This window comes from Dermacentor albipictus, chromosome 3 (assembly GCF_038994185.2).
Source record: "Dermacentor albipictus isolate Rhodes 1998 colony chromosome 3, USDA_Dalb.pri_finalv2, whole genome shotgun sequence".
Taxonomy (NCBI): Eukaryota; Metazoa; Arthropoda; class Arachnida; order Ixodida; family Ixodidae; genus Dermacentor; species Dermacentor albipictus.
The window spans coordinates 110,140,536-110,156,839 of NC_091823.1; the positions used below are offsets into that span (position 1 = coordinate 110,140,536).

The 16,304-nt window shown below is 44.1% G+C and overlaps 2 non-coding genes across 2 annotated transcripts; both read right to left on the minus strand.

Annotated features, from left to right (window-relative positions):
- Positions 1-7,740: 7,740 nt before the first annotated feature.
- On the minus strand, positions 7,741-7,822 carry TRNAL-UAG (transfer RNA leucine (anticodon UAG)). Its single transcript has one exon. It is a non-coding gene; the product is annotated as a tRNA-Leu (tRNA).
- Positions 7,823-16,222: 8,400 nt separating this feature from the next.
- Positions 16,223-16,304, minus strand: TRNAL-UAG (transfer RNA leucine (anticodon UAG)). Its single transcript has one exon. It is a non-coding gene; the product is annotated as a tRNA-Leu (tRNA).

A 16,304-nucleotide genomic window follows, 5' to 3' on the forward strand; every position in this document is an offset into this window, starting at 1 on the left:
TTTATTGTGTCTAAAGGCAGTCAGACCAAAAAAACTCATAAACTACCGTCGCCGTTAAACAGAGCACAACACATGTTATTTTGTCAATGACCATTCACACAATGCACACCGCAATTGCAGCCACATTGGCCAACTACAGTGGCATTGTATGCAAGGACCTTGATTACATGTTCGAATAATAGAGTGATTTTCGCTCTCAAAACCATCGCTACGAACGGGTATTCTCATCGTGTTTCACTTTCCTGTCTTACCTGGTTTTGCTATCGGCATTTTTCTTTCTTGTTTCATCTCTTCATTTTTTTTTCGTTTCCGCCATTTTCTCTTACCTCATTTTCGTCATTGTCCTTCTTTCTTTTACATTTATGCTTTGATTTTTACGCACCCCTTTCGAGCCCTTACTCTGGCGTCTTAATTTTCCACTCTTTCTGTCACAAACAACACACACGGAGAAAACAAGAAGAATGTGATGACGATTACGAAGCTCATGGTAAAACAATATGTATCGAATATTTAACCACGAGCGTCGATATGCTGGTTGCGGGCTGCTCGCAACCCAGACAACAGCGGCATTTCCGTGACTGTTCCCCTAAAAGAAAGCCCGTGCAGTTATGTTTTCGAAACTGATCGTTTTTCTGACGAAGCCAGCTACACAATAAACACCAACATTTATATTCTCAAAGAAATAAAGCCATTTGAGCAAAAAAGAAATGTATTAATTGCGGTGGCACACGATCCCTCTATAGAGAGAGAGAGAGAGAGAAAGGCAAAGGAAAGACAGGGAGGTTAACCAGAGATTATCTCCGGTTGGCTACCCTGTTCTGGGGTAAGGGAAAGGGGATGCAATAGGTGAGAAAGAAAGAAGGATAAAAAAAAGGAAAAAGAAAAAAAAAACCTAAGCACACACACGCACGTACACACGAACTATTTCTGTGGGCACTGTCACGCAACCCGCAAAGGCATTCCTAAGATCCCTCTATAACTATTGGTAGCGCGAAGCACGTTCGGTGTGGAGACGGGAAACTATGAATAAACCAACTAATGAGTTCCAGAACTACAAAATAGGGAACTATCTGGTTATCCCATAATGAATTGCGGAGCCTTGTAAGTGTCTCGTACCCGCCGTGGTGGCTTAGTGGGTGTTGCGCTGCTAAGCACCAGGTCGCTGGATCGATTACCGGCCGCACTTCTATGGGGGCAAAATGCAAAGACGCGCGTGTCCGGTGTATTGGGGGCACGTTCCCCTGGTGGTCAAAATTATTCCGGACTCCCTTAGTACGGCGTGCCTCATAATCAAACCGAGGTTCTTGGCACTTAAAGCCGCGGCATTCATTCATTGATTCACATAGATAGATAGATAGATAGATAGATAGATAGATAGATAGATAGATAGATAGATAGATAGATAGATAGATAGATAGATAGATAGATAGATAGATAGATAGATAGATAGATAGATAGATAGATAGATAGATAGATAGATAGATAGATAGATAGATAGATAGATAGATAGATAGATAGATAGATAGATAGATAGATAGATAGATAGATAGATAGATAGATAGATAGATAGATAGATAGATAGATAGATAGATAGATAGATAGATAGATAGATAGATAGATAGATAGATAGTACTTTAATTCATATCAATTCTCGTACTGATGAACTCCTCGAAAGAACTACAGCGACAAGTACTGGCTAGTTAGTTTATTATTAAACAGAAATACGTATAAAATGCCGCGCAGAGCGGGCCTTCTTGTGGCACCACGTCCAAGCGTCGACCCCTGTGGAAATCTCTCAGATAAGTCAACACATTGAATGCGCCCTCGTTATCTGGCCGGCTGCGGCCGACAGCTCGGGAGCGTCAGTTTATTATCTAGTGTAGTTGACCTCTGTCAGATAAGATACGTAATGCAGATACTGCCACGTGCTCGCGCTGTGTAGTGTGGATCGAAGAGTTCTGCGTGTCAGATAGCTGCTTCCCCGTAAAGGTTACCAGAACTTAAATAAAAAAAAAGCTTGAATTTTATCTTGATGCTGTAACACATTGCCACGCGTTGCAGTTTAACTTTTTTCTGCCTGTATCCAATTTTACCTGAATTTCATTGTTACCAAATCGTCGCTCGCTGCAAAATGCGTCTCAATTATCGGCATAATTTCTTACGTTGCCGCCGATTCAATGGTCAGATTGCACGTGCGTCTTGACTATATTTGTGCATTATCGAATCTACTCGAGAATCAGCGATTATTCTGGATGCTACGGTTGAGCACTTAAACAACGGTGACGAATTCGACTGGTGGGACTAGATTCGACGGCTGACACCCTCGACACTATTATTGGGGTACGAGTGTATGGTTTGAGTGTTGCCTATCTATCCCGGCTCACTGTCACGGTAATTTCGCCGCCACTACAACGTGACAGTAATTTCGCGACAAGGAAGAGAATGCAGTCGTCTGCACGTAACTATAGCACTGAGCCACAAAGCTAACCCGTGCAGTTTCCGCGGAAAAAAAGCTTCCTCACTGAAGAAAAGCTCGTGCTGGTACGGGCATTTTTTATTCAGCGAGGAAACTTTCTTTCTGATGAATTATGACATTATATTAAAGCATTATATGTCGCAAGAGGCAAGAAAAGCCGGCGTTGTTGTCTACAACGAGTGGTACCAAAAATCAGTGTGACGTGATCAGCGTCTTGTGTGACGTCAGTAGTAATACAGAAGATAGTAAATGGTGCAGCAACGTTAATTAGTGGTAAGTATGGGTAATCAATGTAAATTAAATTGAATTAGAGCAAAGTAAAGGGAATTAAGGTTAGAACAAGTTAGAGTAGGGTGACTTAAGGTGGAGTAAAATGAATGATGGTGAATTAAAGTGGGTTAAGGCGGATTAAAGTAGATTACGGTGGATTAAAGCAGATTATAGAGATTAACGTAGGTTAATCTCTATATTAACTCTATATAATGTATATATTAATCTCTATATTAATCTCTATAATTAACGTAGATTAACGTAGGCGGATTAAAGTAGATTACGGTGGATTAAAGCGGATTATAGAGATTAACGTAGGTTAAGGTAAGTGCAAATCAGAGCAAGGTGCATTAAGGTCCACCTGGCTCCCTTCTCAGTTTTATACACTGAAGAAACAGATATCCGGATAGGGATGGTGCGCAGCTTTTTAGCGCACTAGCAGTACATTATGGCAGCTGCAATGACAATGTCAGCGAATCCTTTATCACATTATATCGCGAGGACCAGGAAAGAAGAATTTTCGGATACAGGCTGTGATGAAAAGGAGTATCTGTAGCGAGATTCAGGGCTCCCAACCAATGTTGCGATGAGCAGTGCCCCTACCAGTACTGAAGATACTGTCATTATAGGCAGAAATGAGCGCCAATTGGCTCGACTGATAATGGACGCGGAGTACTGATTGCCAGGCTTGGTGGTGGCGTGTGTTGGTAAACGTTCCCTTGCCTTGTCGAATAAAGAACATTCGCTGCGCATGAATAGATTAAAGTGTAAATATGTCTGCGTTTTCATTTGTTGTTTTGGTTGCTCAATAAGTGTTCGCGCTTTTACACGCGTTTTGTGACGCGTGAGGCAGGGGGTATGGGTGCGCTGTCATTCCAGGAAATAAACATTTTGGTTGGAAGTCGGTGCTGTGTCTTTCTGTTCATGCGCCCCTCTCGGGTACGCCTCTTGTTTGCGCTGCACGATATAGGGTGCTGCGTCTTTAGCTGAACCAAATTTTTCTTAATATCCCTTGTGACAGATTGCGCAATTATAACCCTTGATATAAATTACTCTACGAGGCAGTCATTACTTCCGCGAGAAATCAAAATACGTAATTGCGTAATTATATAATTCCGCTAAGTACCTTCTATATTATTTACTTTAGGGCACATATTTAATACTGCGAATTATAGTCGGTGAATTCGGAAGCCGTTTCCACTTGAAATGAATTCTCAGGTCTGCACCAGTTCTGAGATATCAATTTTGAAAGTGTCCCAAAAATGCATTGGCATTCCAGTTAGTCTTTTAAAGAAAGTGCTGTTTTATTCATTCAAGCGCAAAAGTAACTGGAACACCAATGCATTTCGAAAAGTGTGGTATAGTATACAGACAAGTGGAGCAAAATTCAGTAATGTGAATAATTAATTGCGACGCGTTAATTGTGAAGTGCGAAGGAACAGAATAGCCGCATTGTGTCGCTATAAGCCCCCAAGCAGTCCATCGCCGCGTATGGCGGAATAACACTTGACGTAACTCCCACAGTCGCTTTACCTAATAAATGAGAATCAGATGTACAAATCCTGTCGAACACTTGTGCGAAATCACGATGAAATAAAAAAGTCGCACAGTTGGCATTGAAATCAGCATTGTATGCGTAGCTGGAGCGCTATAACGTGAAGCTATTCCAAAGGTGTGGAATTCGGCAATCCGCCCTAAACTGCTGCTGAAAAAAATTTCGGGCCCCTCCCAATTTCGCCTGTCTGTCACAAGACGTCATGAAAACCGCAATATATCTATAGCTCCCCATCTGATATGTCGCGTAGTTTTCGGGATGCGGCCACTTCACCTGCCTGTCACGCGACGTCACAAAACCGCGAAAACTCGCCGCGTCAAAGGGACGTGTACGCGTTAAAGATGCATTAATATGCCGAACGAAACTGATTTTTTTTCTGAATAACCGCAGGGTGCCTCGTTAGAAAAGGAATAAAAGATGACTGTCGCTGATCGCTCAGGCATTGACCACTCGGACCTGCCGGAGAGAATGGTTTTATTTGCGCATAATAAACCTCTCTGTGGGGACGTGTAACGCTTTCGAGCACTTTCTGTACGTTTACGACCTCGCTCTGCCAAATCTTCCTTGCTGAGGATCCGTTTTAGCGGCATTCTTAACCAGCCACCGCATGATAAGTAAGGGAAAGCGGACCAATCGCAGACACTAGCACTACCCTCTTAATCCAGTTATAGATTTTCAGTGCACTGGCTCGGCGCCGTCGAATTCTTCTCCACTTGAGCGTGTTACTCGTCTCTTGTCAGCCAATTAGATAAGATAAGCCGCTTCAGTGTAGGCAATGTTATTCGTTTTCAAAGCAAACAAAATCGACCTCCTATAAAGGAGGAGAGCGTTTGATTGTCTGTTCAGACAACCTTGCTCGTCACCACCCGATGCTTGTGTCGGCGGTTACGTAAAGTTGACATCAGGAGTTTAGAATAAAAACAGATTGGAATAGTTTTGCCCTATAGGGCCTCTAAAACAAGATAAAAACTCCCATTACCCCAGCACTTCTGAGGTGCCACAGCAGAGCTAAGTGTATTTTAACGGATCCTTGCCGACGGGTACTTGCACATACCTAAGGTTCATCATCATGGTCCGACACGGCCTTTCACCAAGACGTCCATGTGGACCTTCCTGGAGGATAGGCTAAAAATCATGTAGATCACGTGCATTGTGGGAATCGATGTAAGCGAATCCTTCTGTCCTGTTCGCTTTGATTAACGATATAAGCGGTAGCGTTGACAGCGAATGTTTAATTTCTTCCACATTTAGTCCAACGCGAAAGTTGTGAGTTGACGTTAAACATTACCTTGCGTGCACCACTTCTGTTGGTCTGCATAGTACACAGAACACATAGGGGACGTGTTTGCTTGAGGCGTTATTGTGCGCCATACTTCATGAACTCTGATAGTATTGAGCGTGTCCCTTGCCTCAAATGGCCACATCGCATCGTGGCATACGAATAAAACTTGAATTGAAATGCGGGGCTGTACGGGCCACAATCTGATTATGAGGCACTGAGGCACGCCGTAGTGGCAGTCAATTAATCCGTACAGATTAATTTTGACACCGTGGTAGTCCTTAACGTGTCCCTAAATTTGTGTGCTCGAGCGTTTTTCCTTTTTTTTTTCTATCGCCCTCGTCGATAGCTACCGCAGCGGGCCCAGAAGTGTTGATTTAACGTGTGACCGCTTCCGTATATGCATACTATAGTGTCGCCTAAACCCTACGCCGCGCTTCAATGCAGCTCTGCCTCAGCACGCCCTGCGTAAGTTGGTGGCTTATTTATTTTTTCAATATTAGCAAGAACGCACCCTACCGCACCTTGAACTTCGATTTATCCTGATTGCCCGCAATCGCTGTCCTTGCCTTGCCTTCCTTGCCTTCTCACGTCACCTTTTCCCTATCACGTCACCTTCGCCCCCCCCCCCCCCTTCCCTTGCATGGGAACTGCGAGCGGAGTCGCAAGGCTCGTGGCAACATTCACTCGTTTCGCGACTGCATCAGTTCTATACATTCTCTGCCTTCTCTTCCACCTCCACTCTACCATCCTATCAAGCATCCCTCTGGACTTGAACAGCAGTAAAAATGTGAGCGCTGCAATTTCTGCAATGCGCTTGCGGGTGCTCACGGATAATTACTGCTATCAAGAGGCTAAGATGGCGACGGCCAGGAAGCTCCAGAAGCCATTGCTATCGCACAATTGAATCAATTGAAGCCATCGCACAATTGAATCGCTTAAATTTGCCCAAGTCCCAAGATTTTTAGCTAGAAAATACCTTTCAAATATGCCATATTTTCGTTTTTTTTTTTTGCAGCTGGAGGTTATTAAGTGCATCAAGTGAATGCGCATTTTTGATTGCTTTAGTCGTTAACGCTCTTCAATTTTTATCTCGATTCGCAAACTTGATCGCAAACTTGATTTGTCCACGGCAATAATCGTTCTAGCGCCATGTTTGTCCTGGGTAACTGATGAAGCTCAATTTTTCTAGGTACATATACTTAAATTCTTTAGTACTATTTTGTGTTTTATCTATTATGTTTCACCATACGTAAAGACCAAGCGCGATGAATCATTCCGTCCCACAAAATGAGGCAGTGGCTCATCCGTATCATTCGTACTGCTGATAAGGAAAAGCTGCGCTACTAGATTTTCTATGTTGTAGTTGCTAGCCGAAACGCCGAGCTCCACTTGCACGATGTGCATTATAGCTCCGCACATCGTGACAACTATACTCTCCACTAGCAGCTGCACCTGTGGCTATTCGCGTCATGCCACATCTGGACGAGATCGCCCACCTGCCTCTGTATGCATCGAATATTTAAGCACTGGCGTCCGTATGCTTCTGGCGAGCTGCTCGCAACCCAGACAGCAGCTGCATTTCCGTGACTGTTCCCGTAAATGAGTGCACGGGCAGTTATAATGTTTCCGCAGCTGATGATGAGGCAGCTACACAATGAATACCAACATTTACAGCTTCAAACAAACAAAACCATGAGAGTAAAAATTGCGGGGGCCCGTAATCCACGTATAACTACTGGTAAGGCGAAGCACATTCAGTGTAACCTAACAAATGAGATCCATAACGACAGAACAGAGAACCACTGCAGCTGGTTATTCCCTAATAAATTGTGGAGACTTGTCAGTATCTTCCACCCGTCGTGGTGGCTTAGCGGGCATGGTGTTCCGCTGCTAAGCACGAGGGTACGGGATAGAATCACGGCCGCGGCTGCAGCACTTAGATGGGGGCGATATACAAGAACGTGCGCGTTCAATGCATCGGGAGCACGTTGAGGATCGCCTGGTGATCAAAAGTAATCCGGGGTGAGTCCTCACTACGTCGCCCCTCATAATCAAATCGCGATTTTGGCACGTTAAAACCCCACAATTCAACTTAATATCTCGCGTAGCACTACAATTCATAATAAAACGTGATTTGAACAGCCTAAAAAGAGTGGCTGGCAGCGGTGGGATTCGAACCCACGCCCCCGAAGAGACTGGTGCCTAAAACCAGCGCCTTAGACCGCTCGGCCACGCTACCGACGTTTGCAATATGCAGAATTTTGTGGTGTGTCTCGGACGACGCTTCGCGGAGAGTAGGGTAAACTCTGCTGAAGTTTTTTTTTTAAATTATGGGGTTTTACGTGCCAAAACCACTTTCTGATTATGAGGCACGCCGTAGTGGGGGACTCCGGAAATTTCGACCACCTGGGGTTCTTTAACGTGCACCTAAATCTAAGTACACGGGTGTCTGCTGAAGTTCAGAGGCGAGCGGTTTGGTGCTGATTAGGTGCTCAGTGCGGGCAAATAAAGACGCCCGAGTGCCCCACAATGTCATCACTTCTTATCTATCCGAATTCCTCGTTTCCTGCACTCTTGCAGTTGTAGCATAAACTTACCCGGAATGAAAAGGCGCCATGTTTGAACGTTCCTATTGACGTTATCCAGGATGTGTTATGTTCGAAGCAAAGAGACAACGAACGAAGAAATGGGACAGACGATGAAAACAAACCGTCTTTCTTCAAAACCGCCTTCTGCACAGGCAAAACGAGAACCTCGTGCAAACAGTGCGACTACACTTTGAGATTCGTGAAGCCTCCGTAAGGAAAATCAATTCGTTTGGTATGGAGCACACTGCATATCGAGCGAGCACAAAGTGACCCGTAAAAATTTGTTTCGGGTTCCTCCAACTTGAACGACAGTGAGAAAGTCCTTTTTGCATTTACGGGCGCCCGTAAATGGCAATGTAAAGCGCGCTAGTTGCGTCACGTCTTCACGTCGCCTCCATCAGGCTTGCCGCCGTGTTTTCCGCATCGGTTAACGACATTGCGCTCACCTTCGTATCGCAACCGGTTTCCAGCGGAACATGTCGCGAATCCCAAAGCATGACCCCCGCAACCATCAGCGCAGCGGCAGCGACGACTTCAGATCGAACAATTTCGACGCCAGCGGCACCACGGTCTGAGGCATATTGAACTTTCAGGACTCACGCTGTATCTAGCACATAAAGAACCTTCCTGTGGTAACGCGGAAGGCGCGGATACCATTCGACTGCGCTATACAGTTATGATTTCGAACCAGCATATGGTCTGAAAAGGATCTAAAAAGTGGTGTTGTGTCCTGCCTACGCGGCTAATTCTGACAATAACTAGGTCTGAACTATCATCCGGTGCAAGTAGAGACGTGAATGGTAGCCGTGTTTCACGAAGTGAAGGATGGCCTCCACTCCGCTATTAGCCCCGAGAACGAACACGAGCGGCGCTGCGAGCGCCGCTCGCGTGACGTCAGGGCACGGACTCGCGCCTGTCGTCTGCTACAGTTCGTGCGTTGTACGGGCGCTTTCTGCGGTGTTTTCGTTTGTTCGCCCTCGTTCTCTCTGCTTGTGTACTTATGGTGGTCGTCTCAAATATATTTTTATGACGTCTTCCTTTGCGAACATTTATTCAAAGAGCTAATTTCTTAGACAACAAGGCAGCTCTCGAAGGCAACGCTACAGTGCCAGCCGAAGCGACGCAGACCAGCCCATTGCGGATTTTTCATACGCGGATAGACAATCGCAAAAGCATAGCCTATAGGAATCCAGTTATGATACCATACCTGCCGCGGTGCAACAAGTGTGTCACAAAGCTGGCTATATATGACTTCTACAGCAGTTACGTTGATTTTATTCCGCTAAAACAGGTTTGCTCACGACGAGTAGTTCATGGTATAATATCGAATTTTTGCATTTCCTCACAGAAACGCTCGGCAGTAGCACGGTGACTTAACTAATACTGGAGCTTAGATTCTACACGCCTCATTTGCTTCTTTAACTGCTTGTCAACATTAGGCGGTTCTTCACGTGTTTATTTTTTTTTTAAGTGGCTGAAATTTGAAGTAAAGTTAATGAAGGCTTACAGCTATTTACAGAGTACAAATAGGAATGTACCAATATATATTCCCTTTTCGTGCTACACGTTCAACTCACCTCTTTAGAGCGCGTTTGTTAATGATTAATAATGCATGTTTTGTTCCTCTTTTTTTGTCTATGTTACCAAGTGTATATCATTTATTTATTTCAATGCCGCAGTGTGTTTTGCATTTTTATCGTGGAAATATTTCACTGTGCTTTCATATATTCTATAACTGCAATGTTTTATGGCCACTATATAAATGTAATTTATATGGCGCTTGATGTGTTACCCCATGCAGCCATATTGTACCTAAGAGGGTGAGATTACCTCAAGCCGCGTCTGTGCGGCTTTTTTCCCTCATCCACCTCCATTTACCACTCCTCTGTACATGTGTGTGTGTAAATGGAAATTAATAAATCAAATCAAATCAAACTCACTTGAGAAATTTACTCGTGCTTGTTGCTTGAGGAATATACATGACGAATCTGTTTGGCAAACTGACACAGGCTGCTCGGCCCAATTTTTTTAGTGAAGTATGCCTGCTGGACCACATAGCTGCAGCCAGAAAGCAGTCGAAGCGTCAATGACTAGTAGTATGGGACATATTGAAGATATCGAAATTCCCCCTGTGGAGGGTCAGAAATCAAGTGAAAGTATATGCAAGGCTTGTGGTGCTTTCTTTATGAATGTTTGCGATTGGATTGGAGCAAACTTAAATTAGCCTGCAAGGTTCTCTTTTAATTACCGAAGAAGCGAATAGTTATCCGTTTGTATAATTAAATAACGCTGGATCGAGACATGGTGAGACAAAAGGTGCTTGAATTTTCCTTTTGTAGGCAATCTAAGCTGCGTAGTAGTAGCTCGAGAATACTTTAGCCATTCCAGTTGGCGCTGTAAAAAAAATGCTTTATGGTTTTAATTCGAAGTTGAAGTGAACTGATGGGTTTCGCGAACATAGCGTGCCTCGCCATACGGACAGTCGATTGCTACCGTTACGTGATCAGGGGTGTGCCATATTGTCGATAAAGGCTACTGAGGGCCACTATGATACATTTCATCACTTTCAATTGAGTGGCTGTCGATCTAAACAACGAAACTTTTCTCTCAGGTGATTGCTACTATGGTGTTTGTGAATTAACTATGTAAATACTCTACATGACACGCCGTCGTGTTAGCAGCCATGAGCAACTCGTTTTTTGGAGGCCTGTTTCAGAGGGGGATGAAAGTAGCAGCAAACATTTTCATAAGAAATGCGTGCCTAACTATTTTTTACGCATTAATGAATGGCCATATTTGAATAGAACAACACACCAGAGTAATAGGAATCATGATGACAGCTTCGCTGGGCAGTGTCTTTCTAACATCGGATAACATGTTGACGCCAATTACCAAATTTTTCTTCCACGTAAAATGCAATACCTCTCATAGCTAAATACTAAAGGAATGTTAAATGTTTAGCGAAGCATCATACACAACTTCGCGCGTTGAATTTGCAGATATTCTTTATTTAGTCAAAATTTACCGATAGACACGGCGCATATACGCATTGCAAAACCTAGTAGACCCCTTTAACGCTGCTTAGCTTGCGATATCCAAGCCGCAAAGTTTCTCGACTCACACGCTTTTGAAGTAGAAACTGTGGTTAAGGTATTGCAGCTGAAAGAAGCCGACTTATTCTTCAATACGTACGGCTCGAGCCACCTATACCCCAAGCATACACGAAGGGAACGAGCGCACGCGGCAGCCGAGCGAGCCGGAGCGAGCGGCGTCCTGGCCGTGACGTCACTCGCGAGAGGGCGCCATTCCTCTTTCTCGGGGCTAATACCTCATGGTATGTGTCACGAATTTCAGCGTTCCAGAAATGAACAGAGAAACGATGCAAACACGTCAAAAAACTACATTTATCCGGAGAAACAATTCTAACCCAAAACAAATAAACAGCAAAGTAAACGCAAACAATATAAACCCTATGCACATAGGAGAAATTCACGAAACTAGCTATATACATAAAGAACAAACTAACCCCTGGTTATATACTGTTCTTCCGTTCGAGTAAATGAGTAACAAGAAGTCACGAGAAATCGACCGTCACCAGTCGTGTCGGATTTCGGCCCAGTGTGGCTTATGACATTGGCCTGCGTAATTCCGACGCGGCGTGAGCGTCGACTTCCGTTTCGAGCGAGATGGTTATAGTCTTCTTCAGAGACCCTCGTGGCATAGGACGCAGTCTGGGCCAGTGGGGCCTTGTACCGCTGACGTGGCCAGGCAATTGCCTCCGTGGTACTGGACAATGACCGGTTACGGCAGCGTGGGGCTGGACCCGGGCCGTGGAGCACTGACACGGCGACGACATCGGGGCTCAGGAGCTGGAACCGTTGCCGGGCAACTCTCAGACGTCCCCTCTCCGGTCCGTGACCCTCGAAGCTGCCGCTTCCCATCTTCAGATCACAGGTGGAGATGCGTCTGCCCTGCTCCTCGTCCACGTCAGCAATGCTAACTCAGCCGCCGTCGTCTCAAAGAGAAGCTGCTTATGGATTGGGCTTCGTTCAGTTTTGTTCTGTGTGTGCAAAAACTTAGGTCCCGCATTCGATGCAAAATCATTTGATTCTATACAAAAGCTTATATGTCTTTTCACTTCCGTATGCATTTTTGAGTACATTACTCATCAATAGGCACCATCTTCAATATGAGTAGACTGTCAGGTAGATAATAAAGGTTTTTCAAAGATTTTCAGCTGTGCGCCCCGCACTCTCTTTGTCGGCGTTACAAGCACTTGCGTATCTAGTTTCCTTTCCTTCCGCTCTGCCGTGGTAGCGGTCCCGTCAAAACGTCACGCCTCTCTATATACCTTTCCATGTTAGCGCTTGTAATCATCAACACTCCACCATCCGCGGAATGCAGTGTTTATAGCGTTTATTTTTATGATGTTAATATTTTTTTCAAAATTCACTGTCATGGTTATTTTCTGAGCTGTGCGTTGTTCTGTCATAGTTTCATATATTGTTCAAGTGCTCGTCTCCTCCTTTTTCTTTTATATTCACCTTTCGCCGGGCTGTATGTACACTACTTCTTTCAAGACTGTTCTTTTTATTTATTGTCTTTTCTTACTTATATTCCCCTGCAGTTCTTGTTTTAATGAATGCGTGCGCCAGCTCTTAAGACTTCATGGTTGTTCTTGGGCACGGTAAGTAACTGATTCACTGATTTATTTAATTATTTACTTATTATTATTATTATTATTATTATTATTATTATTATTATTATTATTATTATTATTATTATTATTATTATTATTATTATTATTATTATTATTATTATTAGCTCGCTTAGAAACACTAAGTATACTATCCTTTTCTACCCGGCCGTACACCCCTACTTTACCCTTACATGTGCGCACACTGCGAAGAATATGCCTGACTCTGTACCACACAGCCTGTCAACGTCCACCCACTGCACGCTGCAGACTTCCCATATCCCCAGCCCTACTTCCAAAAAATGGGAGGCCATTCTTCTCGGACCTGCGTGACCATCGCATGTATGGACTGGTAAGGCGGGCCCTCAAGAGTGCTTAGACCGCAGGAGTCCTGGACTGAGGACATCACTACCGCAAGAAGAGTGAGACTTCATTGCGTTTTTGATTGCCTTTATTTTGCAGAATAAAGTTTCATCATCGATCTCGTTCCTTAAAACCACGCGCTCGTTGTTCAAACAATCGTTGACACGCGCACGTAGCCGCAACGGCAGCGGGTACCTGGCCCCCGTTGACCGTTTACGCAATACTGTAGAACGAACGGTTTTGTCAGTTTACAAGTTCACCGAACAGGCAAAAGTCAGTCCACAAAATTATTCGGTGACGTGTTACGTGCACGGAAACGTGCAGAGAACGTAGGGCTCAGAAGATGCCGGAAATCCTAATCGAATAGACAAGTGAATAAAGTATTGCTCTAATATTTCCTCGTTATGCAGAAAGAACCATTACGCTCACGCAGGGTGGCGGTCACGCATAGGGAGAGCTGGGCAATCACCCCGCCACCCAGACATTCGTAGATGAGGAGAGTTAGAATATACTGTTAACAGAACGCACCAAAATAGCGGAGCTAAATGTTGAAAGATACGTGAATTAAGTATGTGCGAAAGTATCAGCAAAAGGGCTTATCCAACCATTGTATGCTGACCAAGAAAATGGTGCAAGTTAGCGCATCATTGTTTTATGTAAAAAAAAGTAACTCCTTCGTAAATCTTGGATAAATAATGCCGGCACACAGATATCCATAGAGCACAACGACCTGTTAATGAAATAGTGTATTATATTTAATGCCTAATGCAAGATGTCATAAATATATACAGAAAAGCAGAAAGCCCTGCAGTCTTGTTTATAGACAAAGATCGGTGCGCGCGCGGGATCGTGGAAACTGCAGTAATGAGCAATGTTGTTTAAGAGTGCGTCAGCTCACCGTATCTTTTGTTATCTCCCAAAGAAATCAATTTTATTGAGGGCAGTTGGTGACAACTGCATAGTAACGCACACATGTTAGACGGCGCGATCAAATGATTACTTATGTTCATTCTCATGTTTTCTGTTTCTTTGTGTCTGTTTTTTCTGTATATATTTATTGCATTCGTGACTAACTTTAATTTTCGTCGATTTAGCCATTCGGCATGTACCACTGCGTATGTGCCCGTTCTTGGCCTGTTTTCCAGTATGGGTTTGTGCCACCGAAATACAAGACAATAAAAATCTTAAATGTTGATTGATATGTGTCGTAGTTTTTTTGTGCATCATAAGCCTCTCATCGCCATTTTGCATCCGACACGTATTTATTTATTTATTTATTTATTTATTTATTTATTTATTTATTTATTTATTTATTTATTTATTTATTTATTTATTTGAACATACGGCTTCCTATAGGAAGGGATATAGCAGGAGTGTACGTACAAGCCTAAAGTAAAAAAAAAAGGCTGTAAATATATGGTAATAGAAACGCAATTGATAAGTATACAAAAAATAGCGGTGTTACTGGCTTGCATCGACAACTAGTGCGGCGAAAAATCCATCTGATAGGAGTGAACGGATATTGCCAGGTGAAGAATTCCATAGGTAGATTGCTCCTGGAAAAAAAACAACCGTTCTTAGATGCGATTGTACGAGCGAAAAACGGTTTCAGGTTCAGGTCATAATAAATGTTCGTTGAAGACTGTTTAGCAGCTGATAATTATTTCTTATTTGAAAGCCTACAGTAAACATTCCCTTCGTCCTTGGGACATCGCTATGTATGCGAGTCACATTGTGCCTGCGCCTCGATTGGGGGGGGGGGGGGGGAGAGAAGGCAAGAAAGAAAGGCAGGGAGGTTAACCAGACTGAGTTCAGTTTGCTACCCTACACGTGGGGAGGAGAACAGGGAGTGAAAGAGAGAGAGAGAAAACTTTCTCTGCGAATTATATTCCGTGAATTCGAAAGGCGTACCGACTTGAAACGAATTCTCCGGACTGCACCAGTTTTGAGATTTTAATCTTGAATGTGTCCGACAAGATGCCTTGTAATTCTAGTTACATCTTTAAAGGAAACGCTGTGTTATGCATTAAAGCAGAGGACAAAATGTTAGTACTTTTTTGTGTTGTCGCTGCGCCGTTTTACCGCGCGTAATGACCAAGCGAAGACCAAGGCTGGTTCTTTCCATTCCGAAAAATAGGGCAGCCGAGAGGCAGTGACTCATCCGTATCATTCGTGCTGCTGATAAGGCAAATCCCCGGTACGAAATTTTTTATGCTATAATTGCTAGCCATAACGCTCAGCTCCACTTGCACGAGGTGTATTGTAGCTTCATACACCCTGACAACTATATTTACCACTAGCAGCTGCAGTTGCGCCTATTCGCGTCATGCCACATCTGGACGAGCTTGCCCACCTGCCTCTGTATGCATCGAATATTTAAGCGCTGGCGTCCGTATGCTTCTGGCGAGTTGCTCGAAACCCATAAAACAGCGGCATTTCCGTGTCTGTTCCCATAAATGAAAGCACGTGCAGTGTTAATGTTTCCGCAACTGATCGTTTTCCTGAAGGAGGCAGCTACACAATAAATACCAACATTTAAAGTTTCAAACAATTAAAACCATGCGAGTAAAAGTTGCTGGCGCCCGTAATCCATCTATACTTATCTGTAAGGCGAAGCAGGTCCTAACAAATGAGCTGCAGAAGGACAGAGTAGTGAACCAGCTGATTATTCCTTAATAAAATTCAGAGCCTTGTCAGTGTCTCGCACCCGCCTTGGTGGCTTTGTGGCTGTGGGGTAGAGCTGCTAAGATCGAAGTCGCGGGGTCCAATCACGTCCGCGGCGGCAGCATTTCGATGGGGGCGAAATGCAAGAACGCCCGTGTCCCACGCATTGGGAGCACGTTAAAAGATCCCCTGGTGGTCAAAATTAATCCGGAGTCCCTCATAATCAAATCGTAGGTTTGGCACTTCGGATCCCAGAATTCAATTCAATGTGTGGCATGGCGCTACAATTCATAATAAAACGTTATTTGAGCAATATAAAAAGAGTTGCTGGCAGCGGTGGGATTCGAACCCACGCCCCCGAAGAGACTGGTGCCTAAAACCAGCGCCTTAGACCGCTCGGCCACGCTACC